Source organism: Pongo pygmaeus, chromosome 2 (assembly GCF_028885625.2).
Source record: "Pongo pygmaeus isolate AG05252 chromosome 2, NHGRI_mPonPyg2-v2.0_pri, whole genome shotgun sequence".
In the NCBI taxonomy this organism is placed as follows: domain Eukaryota; kingdom Metazoa; phylum Chordata; class Mammalia; order Primates; family Hominidae; genus Pongo; species Pongo pygmaeus.
In genome coordinates, this window is record NC_085930.1 from 104,895,855 (window position 1) to 104,910,740 (window position 14,886).

A 14,886-nucleotide genomic window follows, 5' to 3' on the forward strand; every position below is an offset into this window, starting at 1 on the left:
GAGGTGGGTGGATCACCTGAGGTCAGGCGTATGAGACCAGCCTAACCAACATGGTGAAACCTTGTCTCTACATAAAGTACAACAATTAGCCCAGCGTGGTGGTGCACACCTGTAGTCCCAGCTACTCAGGAGGCTGAGGCAGGAGAATCGGTTGAACTTGGGAAGAGGAGGTTGCAGTAAGACGATATCACGCCACTGCACTCCAGCATGGGCAACAGAGCGAGACTCTGTCTCAAAAACAAAAACAATATTTTATATTTTTGTTCTTAAATATTTGTAAATTAAATATTTTTCTCATTTTTATTCATTTCTAGGGGCCAATTTGTAGCAAATGCTATTATTTTTAATGTATTTTTCTTGTATTTATCACCTTAACATTTTATCTTATTAATTGTAATAATTTTCAAGAAAGTCCTTTGGATTTTCTAGATTGGTAACCATGGCATTAACTAAAGAGATAGTTTAATGTCTTTCTCTCCAATATGTATAACATGCCATTTTCTTTTCTTATTATATTCATTAGGATTCTTTTTTTCCCTCCAAAGCCAAATACTTTAGAAATACTTGCTAGAATTCTAAGGCAATGTGTTATAATAGTGTTGCCATCATCCCTGTCTAGTTCCTGATTTAAAAAAATGTTTTGCATATCTGGTGTACTTGAACTTATTATTATATCATTTATGTATAGTTTATATCTGTTTCTTTTTTCTTTTCTTTTTTTTGGAGACAGAGTCTTGCTTTGTCACCTAGGAGTGCAGTGGTGTGATCTCAGCTCACTGCAACCTCCACCTCCTGGGTTTAAGCAATTCTCGTGCCTCAGCCACCCAAGTAGCTAGGACTATAGGCATGCACCACCACGCTCGGCTAATTTTTGTATTTTTGGTAGAGATGGGGTTTCGCCATGTTGGCCAGGCTTGTCTTGAACTCCTGGTCTCAAGAGATCTGCCCGCCTTGGCCTCTCAAAATGGTGGTTATAGTTGTGAGCCACAGTGCCTGGCCATGTCTGTTTCATAAATTGTCTGTTTCTGTGTTAGATAGTGGCCCTGTTTATTTTGCTCAATGCCTATCACCTTAAATCCTACCTTTTCTCATGTCATGTACTCCTGTTCTCTTCTAGTTTGTGCTGGCCTGATCTCTCTGCCCACTCCTTTATTTTTCAGCCTTTTCTGTTCGTGTGGTCTCAAATATCCTATAAATAGCATGTGGCTGGGTTTTGTCTCTCTAATCCAGTCTCTATGCCTTTAAAGGGAGTTCAGTATTTATTTACTGTGATAAAGATGTTTAGTTTCGCTCATTCCATAAATTCCTTTTTTTTTTTTTAAAGACACAGGATCTCGCTATGTTGCCCAGGCTGGACTTCAAGTCCTGGACTCAAGTGATCCTCCTGCCTCAGCCTCCAGAGTAGCTGGGATTAAAGGTGACAGCCATAGTGCCCAGCCCCATAATTTAGGTTTATTATTATTATTATTATTATTTTGAGACGGAGTCTTGCTCTGTCGCCCAGGCTGGAGTGCAGTGGCACGATCTCAGCTCACTGCAAGCTCCGCCTCCCAGGTTCACGCCATTCTCCAGCCTCAGCCTCCTGAATAGCTGGGACTACAGGCTCCCGCCACCATGTCCAGCTAATTTTTTTGTATTTTTTTAGTAGAGACGGGGTTTCACCGTGTTAGCCAGGATGGTCTCGGTCTCCTGACCTCGTAATCCGCCCGCCTCGGCCTCCCAAAGTGTTGGGCTCACAGGCGTGTGCAACCGCACCTGGCCTAGGCTTATTATTTTTTACTTTGTAGTTTTATATTTTTATTCAGTTGACCTATATGAAACTACTGTTTTTGTAGGTTAAAACAGTTGAATATTAGCAGTTTCACAGGGTCAACCTAATATTTTCCTCTTTCTCTTGCTCTGTTTGATTAAACTGTCATTCATTTAATGTTTCCCCTTGGTAATCTGGACATTCTACTATTTTTTCCTCATTCCATTTATGGTTATTGTTCCTCTCCAGGCATGACAACTGTCCTTTAGCTGGGCCTAGGTGGGCAGATAGTGCACCTGTGTTACGGGTAAGAGTTTGAGGCCAGCTGGCCCTTCTTCCTTGGTATGTAATTTGTTTTATCTATCTAGAAGCTTGTATAATGGTCTCTTTCTCCTTGGAGTTTAAGAATTTTACTGTAGTCTTTCTCTTCATCCTGCTTGGGAATGTGGTCAGCCCCTCCCATCTATACACAGCTTTTTCTTTTTTCTTTTCTCTTTCTTTTTTTTTTTTTTTTTTTTTTTTGAGAGGGATTCTCGCTCTGTCACCCAGGCTGTAGTGCGGTGGCGTGATCTTGGCTCACTGCAACCTCTGCCTCCTGGGTTCAAGTGATTCTCCTGTCTCAGCTTCCAGAATAGCTGGGACTACAGGCGCGCGCCACCACGCCCGGCTGATTTTTGTATTTTTTAGTAGAGACAGGGTTTCATCACGTTGGCCGGGCTGGTTTTAAACTCCTAACCTCAAGTGATCTGCCTGTCTCAGCCTCCCAAAGTGCTGGGATTACAAGTGTGAGCCACTGCGCCCGGCTGACACAGAGTTTTCTTCACGTCATGAAAGTTTTCTTCTGTAATTTGACTAGCTGGTGCCTCCATTTCAGCTGTCCCTTTTTCTCCTTTTAGGACTCCTGCTGTCTGCACATCAGAATTCCTGGACTTGCCCCCCAGATCTATGGTCTATTCCTTCATCCTTTTCAGCTCTGTGCATCTTTCCCTTAAGTTCTGAGCTATTTCTTCCATTAGACCCAAGTGGCTTTTTCGTATTCCCTCAAAATGTCAAACTTCTTCTTTCCTCGGGGTCTTTGTACTTGCTGTGCTTTTCTGCAAGAAATGGCTTCCTCTAGATCTTTCCATGCTCAGCCAGTGCCTTTGGGCTGATCTTAGCTCAGATGTCCACTTCTCAGATCTACCTCTCCTGCTGCCTTAGACATAAACACCATACTCTGCACTTTTGCTTGGTTCCTTTTCTCCATTGTAGTCACTCTGCCTATAATTATGTTATTTGTTCTTTTACTGTCTGTTGCCTCTCACCCACCTCTGGACTAATAAATCATTTGAATTCTTGCTGTGTTTATTCACGCTGCATCCCTGGTGTCTAATCTAAGTCAGACATTGATAAGTACTTGAGAAAGGAATGGAAGACTGAATTAATGCTAGAGCGGCCCCAAGGAGACTCTGCCGTGCCCAGCCTTATACCCCACACAGAGGAGCACTGGAATGGGAGATGGGGTGGGGAAAAGGTGGAGCACTGGTCTATATGTTAAGGACCTGAATGTGTGACCACCCAACGGGTTCACCTTGCCCGCTGACTAGACAGAGCCAATTTATCAAGGCAAGGGAATTGCAATGGAGAAAGAGTCATTCACGCACAGCCGGCTGTGTGGGAGATCGGAGTTTTATTATTACTCAAACCAGTCTCCGGAGCGTTCGGGGATCAGAGTTTTTAAAGATAATTTGGCTGGTAGGGGCTCAGGAAGTGGGGAGTGCTGATTGGTCAGGTTGGAGATGGAATCACAGGGGTGTCGAAGTGAGGTTTTCTTGCTGTCTTCTGTACCTGGCTGGGATGGCAGATTACTGGTCTGGGTGGTGTCAGCTGATCCATCGAGTGCAGGGTCTGCAAAATATCTCAAACACTGATCTTAGGTTTTACAACAGTGTTGTTATCCCCAGGAGCAGTTTGAGGAGGTTCAGACTCTTGCAGCCAAAGGCTGCATGACCCCACTAAACTGTAATTTCTAATTTGTAGCTAATTTGTTAGTCCTACAAAGGCAGACTGGTCACCAGGCAAGAAGGGGGTCTTTTGGGAAAGGGCTATTATCAATTTTGTTTCAGAGTCAAATCATAAACTAAATTCCTTCCCAAGGTTAGTCCGGCCTATGTCCAGGAATGAACAAGGACAGTTTAAAGGTTACAAGCAAGATGGAGTCAGTTAGGTTTGATCTCTTTCACTGTCATAATTTCCTCAGTTGTAATTTTTGCAAAGGCAGTTTCAAATAATTGGTGCCTTTTAAGCCTTTATTCAGCAGCCACTGTAGGTGCTGAAGCCACAGGCAGGGAATGGGAACAGGAACTGGGCCAGGCTTCCCAGCAATTCTGCTGGTGTGAGGGGCCTTCTGGGCCTGACCTTAACCTGCGGGATTCTCACTTTGCCCCAACTTCTAACTGCCCCATTTTATTTTTCTCCATAGCACTCACCACTTAACACCATGTGGTACTCAATTTATTCAATCTGTCAACTAGTATATCTGGAGCTTAACTGGTATTTGAGTTGCTTGGGATACATCCATGAATAAAAGGGAGACTCTCACTTCACAGACCTCTCTTTCTTGTGGGAGAAGCCAGGCAATGCCATATAAGGATAATAAGCATTTACTTTAAAAGTGCATGAAGCTGAGTGCAGTGGCTCACACTTGTAATCCCATCAGTTTAGGAGGCTGAAGCAGGAGGATTGCTTGAGCTCAGTAGTTCAAGACCAGCCTGGGCAATATAGCGAGGCCTTGTCTCTACTAAAAATTAAAAAAATAGAGGCCCAGGCTCGCTGGCTCATGCCTGTAGTCCTAGCACTTTGGGAAGCCAAGGTAGGCGGATCACTGGAGGTCAGGAGTTTGAAACCAGCCTGGCCAACATGGTGAAGAAACCTCATCTCTACTAAAAATACAACAATAGGCCAGGTGCGATGGTTTACGCTTGCAATCCCAGCACTTTGGGAGGCCAAGGCGGGTGGATCACCTGAGGCTGGGAGTTTGAGACCAGCCTGACCAACATGGAGAAACCCCATCTCTACTAAAAATACATACTTAGTAGGGCGTGGTGTCGCATGCCTGTAATCCCAGCTTCTCGGGAGGCTGAGGCAAGAGAATCGCTTGAACCCGGGAGGCGGAGGTTGCAGTGAGCCAAGATTGCACCACTGCACTCCAGCCTAGGCGACAGAGAGAGACTCCATCTCAAAAAAAAACAAAAAGCAAAAAAACAAAAAAAACAATTCACCGGTTGTAGTGGTGCGTGCCTATAATCCCAGCTACTCGGGAGGCTGAGGCAGGAGAATCGCTTGATCCTGGGAGGTGGAGGTTGCAGTGAGCTGAGATCACGCCACTGCACTCCAGCCTGGGTGACAAAGTAAAACTGTGTCTCAAAAAAATAAAAAAATAGCCAGGCATGGTGTCATGTGTGTCTGTAGTCCTAGCTACTTGGGAGTCTGGGAGTTTGAGGTTGCTGTGAGCCGTGATAGAACCACTGCACTCCAGCCTGGGTGACAGGGCTAGACCCTGTCTCAAAGAAAAAAAAAAAAAAGCGTATGAGAAGGTGGTAACTGCTATGAAGCGGCCGGGTGCGGTGCCTAATGCCTGTCATCCCAGCACTTTGGGAGGTCAAGGAGTGTGTATCACTTGAGGCCAAGAGTTTGAGACCAGCCTGTCCTGGATAACATGGTGAAACCCCATCTCTATTGAAAAATAGAAAAATTAGCCAGGTGTGGTGGCGCACGCCTGTAATCCCAGCTACTTGGGAGGCTGAGGCATGAGAATTGCTTGAACCCTGGAAGTGGAGGTTGCAATGCCATAGCACTGCAGCCTGGGCGACAGAGCAAGATTATGTCTCAAAAAAAAAAAAAAATTCTGAGAAGGTGGTAACTGCTATGGAAACATATAGAGCCAGGATAAGGGGATAAAGGTGATCCTGAGTGCTGGGGGCAGAGTGGGGCAGGTTACAGTCTGAAATGAGGGACTCTGAGAGCTGGGGTGCAGCCCTTTGGAAATCTGTGCAATCCAGGCATGGGAACAACCATAACTCATACACTGTGCAGGAGAGTGCATGGGGTGTGATGTGTGAGGAACACTGGGAGATTGAGCAGCAAGGCCGAAAGCTGGCCGGGGAGATACAGTCAGGGGGGTAATAGGGAATTATGAGGGTCCTGCTGTCTCTGGTTTTCCCTTGGGGAGGAGGTACTCCAGGGTTCTGAGCAGGGAATGGGAGGATCTGACTCATGTATTCACAGGCTGATGTGTGCAAAACAGACTGAAGGCATCGGGGCAGCAAGAGGAGACCAGGAGGCAGCTGTGACATTGCACTCGAGAGAAATGGTGGCAGTTTGGACTCAGTGAAAGGTATGGACGTGGCAAGAAGTGATTTCATTCTGGGTAGATGATGCTGATGGAGACAGCAGACCTTCCTGGTGCACTGGATATAGATGGGAAAGAGAGTAGTCAAGGGGTACTTTGAGGTGTTTGACTTGAGCAATAAGAAGGGCTGAGGTGCTATCACTCAATTTGGGGGAAGTGGGGTGAAGTAGGTTTGGCGGATGAGCCAGTGTTAGGGTGGCACAAGTTGCGTTGGAGATGCCAATGACTGGAAGTCAGAGTGCAGACGTCTAGTTGACAGTGGGACTAGTGAATCTGCCACTCAGGAAGGGTCTGGACTGGACAAACACTTTTAGGAGTGATTGACATGTAGGTGGCATTTGAAGTCATGAGCCTGGATAAGATTTTGGAAGAGTGAGTGTAGACAAAGAGAAAACACACAGATGAGAAACTGGTGAGACTGGAGGAAACCAGGAGGACATGGAGCCCTGGAAACCACATGGTAAGGTGAGAGGAGCTGCTCACAGGAAGTCTCTGCCATCCACTGTTATAAGGTCAGGGATATTTATTTATTTTCCTTTTTTGTTCACTGCTGTATTTCCAATACCGAGTGTAAGTGCTTAATAAATACTTGTTGAATTGAAGAGTATGAGTTAATTTACACCTTTGCAAATGCCCAGTCCACAGGGCTGCAACACTGTTCTCCTTTACAGAAAGAGCAGAGATCAGGTAGGAGGCTCTGCCCACTCTCACTGGCACTAACCCTCTCCTTTGCCTTTCACAGCTACGCTGATATTCACTCAGGTGAGAGCCCTTCTGTCCAACACAGGCCCAAGACAAATGAGCCTCAGAGAAGGCCTGTGGTGTGGAGCTTGGTGGGAGCTGGGTTGGGCACTGGGTCATCTACCAGTCCCCAGAAAACTCTATGGCCACTTCTCTGTCTACCCTTCCATATCTAATAATCTGTCTGTCTGTATATATAACCATTTCTTTGTCCACCGTCTACAGTCACTCTTTTGTCCCTCTTTCCGTCTATTCACATCCAGTCTTCTGTCCATCTGCTAGAGTGACCAACTTCCCAGTTTGTAGTGGACTGTCTCCGTGTTAGCATTGAAATTCCTGCATCCTGCGAAATCGCTCAGTACTGAACAAACCAGGACTGTTGGTCAATCCATCTGTTTCCCAGGTATCCTGCTGTCCATCGGCCCGCAGCTAGTCTGTACACCCAACCGCCCATCAGACCTCCGGGCCACCCTCCCCGACGGAGGACAATGCTCCGCCTTCTCTGGCCCCGCCCCCAGTCGCCACCTTTTCCGGAAGCCGCTGCGGCGAATCCTGGCACCCTAGCAACAGCTCCTTTCAGGCTGTTCAGTCCGCGTGCGCAGCTCCTAGGACGAGCCAATAGCGAGGGGCACCGGGAGCGAGGTGCAGGGGGCGGGGCTCGGCCTGGCCGCAGCCATTTTGGTGCGAGAGAAACAATAGGACGGAAACGCCGAGGAACCCGGCTGAGGCGGCAGGTAAAGCTCGCGTCCTATGGCCCTAGTGCCCCAGGAGCTTTGAAGGAGATTTTTTCGGGCTACTGGGAAACGGGGTCTCTGATCATTGGAGTCTCCCAGGTTATTTGGGAAAGACTTCTTCCGTAGTCATTGTGGGGGAAATCTCCCGGGGTCCCTGTGGATTCGATTTCCCTGGGTCATTTGGGAGGAGGGTTTTTCTTCTGATCATTGGGGGAGAGATTTCCGTGGTTTTGGGGGTGCAGAATCCTTCCCGGTCATTGGAGGGGTCTCCCGGGTTTGCGGGGGGCAGGATCTTTCCTGGTCATTGAGGAGATCTCCCCGGGTCTTGGGAAGCGCAAGATCTACGGTGTCATTGAGGGGTCTCCCCAGGTCATTGGCGGCCACGATCTCCCCAGATATTTGGCGGGTGGAGGGGTCTTCCCGGATCTTTGGATAGGGAGTCAGCTCAGCGCCTCAGGTACTGTTACCTGGGGTCGGCAGATGTGCAGCCATTTTGAGTGTTGAATGCCATTTGGGCCCGTCAGATGGTGTTCGATGAGGGAATCTACACACTTAACGTTACTATAGAAAAAACGCCTTTAAATGGATAAGAGAACACCTTTATAGTGATATTTCCACTCTTCACATTTGATTACAGACCGCTTTTGTCTTTTGCATCCTAATGGCTTGTTTCATTTTAGGATTGTATTCGGTCTCATATATCAAGAAAGCTACACTAGCAGAAAAATGAGTGAAAATAAAATGTAGAAACCAGTAAAATCCAGTGCTCTTAAATACCAGGGAAAATAGAACTAGTCACTGCTTGGAATTAAACATTTCCGTAGCAGAATGTACATAGAACAAAAAATCATCTTGAATAGTTTTAAGAAAAAGTACTGGAACTTTGGAACGTGGTAACAAAAATGTTGTAGATCATTGGTTGTATATTTTTAATAAAGGACCATGATCACAGTAATTTTGTTGAATTCTAGTGTTTAAAATGTTTGCTGTATTTGCAGTTGTAGCCAGGTAATATTTTAAGTGAACTAAGATGCTTATTTATATAGGTTGTTGCTGTGGGATTTGTATAATTGCATCGTGTAACTTGGGTGTTAAGTATTTAAAGAGAAGCTTCAGGGTGTTGTTTTAACTTTAGCCACTATCAGAGTTAGAAAGGGCCAAATGAATACTTTATCACATTTGACATAATAGGCAAGTCGATGGCCTAGTAACTTTTTTTTTTTTTTGAGAAAAAGTTGAACTGTTAACTGTCATTTAAAATTTTTTTTCTATTTTCTGTGGTCTTGTCTGACATTGTCATTTCGATAGATTTACCTGCTTTGTGACTTTAGAATTCACAGGCATTTTTAGAAATCAAATGGAGAATCACTTGAGCCCAGCAGTTCAAGATCAACCTGGGCAACATAGCAACACCCTGTCTCTACAAAAAAAAAAAAAAAACAAAACAGAGAGAGAAAGAAATCAAATGGATAAGAACACTGACTAGAATTGATACAATTGTAGAAACTAGCTTTTTGTTTGGTTGGTTTGTTTTTTATGCAGGGCCTGGGTAGGGAGGGAGCAAGGCAGGGACCTGGGAGATCTGGAAATCAGTGTAACAGATATAATAGACTTCTTTTGTGCTTCAAAGCTTCGTAGGTGACAGACAGGTACACTGTATGCTAGCCCTGTATCTGTCTGAGCAGTGGAATGTGCCGGGAAAGAAGGAGCAACCACTGACTGATGAACCTTTCCCAGTCTCCCTTCCAAGAGGGATGCCAGAGCCTTCTGTAAGCTCCTGAGATGTCACTGGTATCTAGGCAACAGGGATGAGCCTGAACCTCCCTGAGGCCAGCTTGCTGAGGTGAAAATTTTCCATTGTTTGGCTCATAAAGAGGATGCACTGGGGAAGAATTTTCCCTTTAAGTGAAGTTATTTCACCTAGTGGGATAATCTTCTTAAGTAACAAATTGAACACACTCTTGTACAGTAGAAAGTAAGCAGATGATTATTTTCATGTTATTACATTTTAAAGCATGTTTTTGTTTTTTTTAAATAAATTATGTTTTTGTCTATTTGTGTACCATATAATAAAAGTAATAAGAAGTAGTTGTGTTTTACAGTATATTCTGGTGGCAAAGAAATGTCCTTCTCTCCAAAAATTGAGTTTAGAGCCTACCTCAGGATTTGGAGAAGTCAATTTGCCGAGATGATGTACAGTTGATTTGGGTCTGTCATCCATAACCAGCTTCAGTAGTTACTAATTCCTGGCCAATCTTGTTTCATCTACACTGTGCCCATCCCCATCACTGCCCTACCTTTTTTTTTTTTTTTTTTTCCGAGACGGAGTCTCGCTCTGTCGACCAGGCTGGAGTGCAGTGGTGCGATCTCGGCTCACTGCAAGCTCTACCTCCCGGGTTCACGCCATTCTTGTGCCTCAGCCTCCGCGCCTGGCCTGCCCTACCTTTTAAAGAAAGAAAGGGCCAGGGCCAGGCTTGGTGGCTCATGCCTGTAATCCCAGCACTTTGAGAGGCCAAGGCGGTTGGATCACGAGGTCAGGAGTTCAAGACCAGCCTGGCCAACCTGGTAAAACCCCGTCTCTACTAAAAATACAAAAACTAGCCAGCCTCTGTGGCAGGTGCCTGGAATCACAGCTACTCAGGAGGCTGAAGCAAGAGAATCGTTTGAACCCAGGGGGTGGAGATTGCAGTGAGCCAAAATCGCACCACTGCACTCCAGCCTGGGTGACAGAGTGAGACTCCATCTCAAAAAAACACACACACAAAAAGAAAAAAGAAAGGGCCGAGCGTGGTGGCTCACACCAGTAACACCAATGCTTCGGGAGGCCGAGGTGGGCAGATCACTTGAGGTCAGGAGTTTGAGACCAGTCTGGCCAACATAGTGAAACCCTGTCTCTACTAAAAATACAAAAATTAGCTGGGTGTGGTGGCAGGATCCTCTGTCTCAAAAAAACAAAACTAAACAAATTTCTGGGATGTGCTCCCTTTAAAATTCAGGGTTTTTTTTGTTTGTTTGTTTGTTTTGTTTTTTTTTTAATGAGACGGAGTCTCGTTCTGTCACCCAGACTGGAGTGCAGTGGCCAGATCTCAGCTCACTACAACCTTCGCCTCCCAGGTTCAAGCAATTCTCCTGCCTCAGCCTCCCTAGTAGCTGGGACTACAGGCATGTGCCACCGCACCTGGCTAATTTTTGTATTTTTAGTAGAGACGGGGTTTCACCATGTTGGCCAGGCTGGCCTCGAACTCCTGACCTTAGGTGATCCACCCACCTCAGCCTCCCAAAGTGTTGGGATTACAGGCGTGAGCCACTGCACCGCACCCGGCCTTTTTCTTTCTTTTTTGTATTACTATTATTACTATTTTTTGAAACAGTGTCACTCTGTCACCCAGGCTGGAGTGCAGTGGTGTGATCTCGGCTCACTGCAACCTCAGTCTCCCGAGTAGCTGGGATTCCAGGCGCGTGGCACCACGCCCGGCTAATTAATGTTGTTTGCTTTCTCTGTGTATCCACCTATCTTACTTGAGACACTCCTATGTGTTTTCGAAATTGAGTGTCTAATCCCAAACCTAAGGAAGAGTAAAACTTCTTTTAATGGAATAAAACGTGTTAGTTACCCAGAAGCAGACATCTGGCTCTAGTGTTGTTGCTTTTGCACTTAGTTTGTGAGAATGTGCCCAGTTGGAACCTGGGCTAGATCTCCTAAGTCTGGGTTTGTGGAAGGCCGCCACGTTGCCTGCTCTGGCCCTGGGGTGCTGTGGCCCAAGTTCCCCAGGCCATATTATTCTACCTTAAACCCCACCTGTTAGAAGAGCCCACCCGTTATGGCTCCTTGCCTTGAACCTTGTCTTGCTCTTTTAGTTTGGGCTGCTTCGGGGCCAACAGGCCTTCCTAACAAGCTGCACGCTCAAATGAGATGACCCATGGGCTGTGTGAGCTTGTCTCAGCTTTCATGGGGATTGCAAAAATCTCGCATCCCCCTTCAGTATTTGTTTTATAAGAATAGTAGGTTATTTTTGCTTTGCAAGTGTGAAACCAACATTGGATATGACTTTTTGGTATAACTACTCACCTGTGCATTCATATTTTTATGTGCCCTAGTGTCTTAGATTTATATATTTATTATTATTATTATTGTTTTTGGAGACGGAGTCTTGCTTTGTTGCCCAGGTTGGAGTGCAGTGGCGCGATCTCGGCTCACTGCAACCTCTGCCTCCCGGGTTTAAGCAATTCTCTTGCCTCACCCTCCTAAGTATCTGGGCCTACAGTCATCTGCCACCACGCTTGGGTAATTGTTGTATTTTTCTAGTGATGGGTTTTCACCATGTTGTCCAGGCTAGTCTCGAACTCCTGACCTCAAGTGATCCGCCCACTGTGGCCTTCCAAAGTGCTGGGATTACAGATGTGAGCCACTGCGCCCGGCCTGTACATACAAATTTTAAATAAAGACAGTCTCATTCAGTTGCCCAGGCTGGAAGGCAGTGCAGCGATCATAGCTCGCTATGGCCTCAACCTCCTGGGCTTAAGTGATCCTCTTGCCTCAGGCTCCCAAGCAGTTGGGGCTACAGGCACATGCCACTGGGCCCAGCTCATTTTAAAAATTTTATTGCAGGCTGGGCACGGTGGCTCACGCCTGTAATCCCAGCACTTTGGGAGGCGAAGGCAGGCGGATCATGAGGTCAGGAGATTGAGACCATCCTGGCTAACACGGTGAAACCCTGTCTCTACTAAAAGAAAATACAAAAAATTAGCCGGGTGTGGTGGTGGGTGCCTGTAGTCCCAGCTACTCGGGAGGCTGAGGCAGGAGAATGGCGTGAACCCAGGAAGCGGAGCTTGCAGTGAGCTGAGATTGCGCCACTGCACTCTAGCCTGGGAGACAGAGCAAGACTCCGTCTCAAAAAAAAAAAAAAAAAAATTTGTAGAGACAGGGTCTCACTTTTTTTTTACCCAGGCTGGTCTTGAACTCCTGGCATTAAGCAATCCTCCTGCTTCAGCATCCAAAAGCGCTGGGATTACAGATGTGAGCCACTGCATTTGGCAAAGATCCCTTTTCTACACAAATTTGATGGTATTGCTGAGGCTGCAGCAACATTTGTTTGGGGATTAACCTAACTTCAAGCCTGCCCACTTTCACTCTGATGCCCATTTGTTTAGATGTGCTTTAAACTTGGTGTCTGTGGGCTGTGCCGTGGTTCCTTCCTCCTCATCAGCAGGGGGCGGTGGTAAATTCAGTTTACGTGCTTTTATGGGGTGCCCTGTGGAGGTGTGCAGACCTGGTATCTGCTTGGCTCTGGTGCTGAAGAGTCATCATATTTCTTGAGAACTTGCTTAGTTACTCAAGGAAGAAAGATGAGGGCTGATTGTAGTGTACTTGACCAAGGAATGTATGTTTTTATGAGCTTGAACAACTTGACAAGAAAAACAATAACAAATAACTTGTTAAACCATCTTTTTGCACGTTGCTGAGATTATGATCTTCCTAAATTAGTTAATTCTTAATAAACATTTTCAATTTTTCATCTATTATGAATAGAAGTTTTACTTGTAAGTAAAAGGTGTCATTCCTTGAACAGTATCTGTTCTTCCAGGCAAGTGCCTCTGAAGGAGAGAGAGCCCAATCGATTACAAACCCATTACTGAAGGGCTTGGGTTTTTCTTGCTTTGTGTTTGTATCTGAGCATGAGGATAAAAGTGTCTGTCTCTTCCTCAGGTCTTTGGGCTGCCTCTGCCCTTCGTAGATTCTCTGCTGGGCCTTTGGAACTAACACAGCAACTTCCAGGGTCTCATGTTGAAGACTTTGTGGGTTAGTCAGAATGCTGCATTTACACTGGGAAGGCCAGAGGAGGACTGTAAATCCAGGATACAAGGTCCTGGGGGATTTGGGAGGGTAGAACTTACAGGGGTGCCAGTTGGCAGCTGACAGGTTTAGATTCTGGGGCTTAAAAACTAATGGATGTGTGGCCTGGTTCAGTGGCTCATGCCTGTAATCCTGGCACTTCAGGAGGCTGAGGTAGGCAAATCATTTAATCCCAGGAGTTCAGACCAGCCTGGGCAACGTGGCGAAACCTTGTCTCTACTAAAAATAACAAAAAATTAGCTCGACGTGGTGGCATGTGCCTGTAGTCCCAGCTACTTGGGAGGCTGAGATGGGAGAATCACTTGAACTCAGGAAGGCAAGGCTGCAGTGAGCTGTGATTACACCAGCTGCACTTCAGCCTGGGAGACGTGAGTGAGACCCTGTCTTAAAAAAACAAAAACAAGGCCAGACGCGGTGGCTCACGCCTGTAATCCCAGCATTTTGGGAGGCCGAGGCGGGTGGATCACTAGGTCAGGAGATCGAGACCATCCTGGCTAACACGGTGAAACCCTGTCTCTACTAAAAATGCAAAAAATTAGCCGGTCGTGGTGGTGGCCGCCTGTAGTCCCAGCTACTCACGAGGCTGAGGCAGGAGAATGGCGTGAACCCGGGAGGCAGAGCTTGCAGTGAGCCGAGATCCCGCCACTGCACTCCAGCCTGGGCGACAGAGCGAGACTCTGTCTCAAAAAAAAAAAAAAAAAAAAAAACTAAACTAATGAACATAAACAGCAGGACTGGGGCAGGTGAGGCCTGGGAAGGTAAAGGACAGGACCCCTAGGATGATCTATGTCACGCTCAGAGACCGTTTTTACTTTGGAAAATAACTTAAGCTCCTTGTAATGAGCGAGAGAAGAGTAAGATGTTAAAACTGGAAGTACCTTGTTGGCCTTCACTGCTGGTCCTGAAATGCAATCTTATTTTATTTTTACTTTTTTTAGAGACAGGGTCTCACTCTGTCACCCAGGCTAGAGTGCAGTGGCGCAGTCTCATAGCTCACAATAACCTCAACCTTCTGGGCTAAAGCGATCCTCCTGCCTCAGCCTTCTGAGTAGCTAGGACTACAGGCGCATGCCACCAAGCCTGGCTAATTTTTAAAACATTTTTTGTAAAGACAGGGTCTCACTGTGTTGCCCAGGCTGGTCTCAAACTTCCGAGCTCAAGCAATCCTCCCACCTCAGCTTGCCAAACTGCTGAGATTATAGGTGTGAGCCTCCGTGCCTGGCCTCAAATGCGTGCGATCTTGATTGACTGAATCCACTGCCTTCCTCACAAACTGGGTGATTCTGAAGAGATCAGTGTGACCTTTGCTTTGGAACTATGAATGCAATTGAACTTGATTTCCCTAACAAAAATTTTAAAATATTTTGCTGGATCTTATTTTGGAGAGCTAGCTAGCTCAGGACTTCTGAAGGATAAT

At 46.1% G+C, this 14,886-nt stretch overlaps 1 protein-coding gene across 15 annotated transcripts in view; it reads left to right on the forward strand.

Moving 5' to 3' along the window:
- The first annotated feature begins 6,021 nt into the window (after positions 1-6,021).
- IP6K2 (inositol hexakisphosphate kinase 2) overlaps positions 6,022-14,886 on the forward strand; it is a 31,201-nt gene continuing 22,336 nt past the window's right edge. For 3 of the 15 annotated variants that reach the window (XM_063661169.1, XM_063661168.1, XM_063661170.1), the window contains exon 1: positions 7,338-7,615. The gene's annotated coding sequence lies outside the window, so the exon portion shown is untranslated. Of the gene's footprint in view, positions 6,126-7,161; positions 7,616-14,886 lie in introns of those variants that run through there. The other 12 variants (XM_063661171.1, XM_054481736.2, XM_054481737.2 and 9 more) reach the window with 8 other exon arrangements.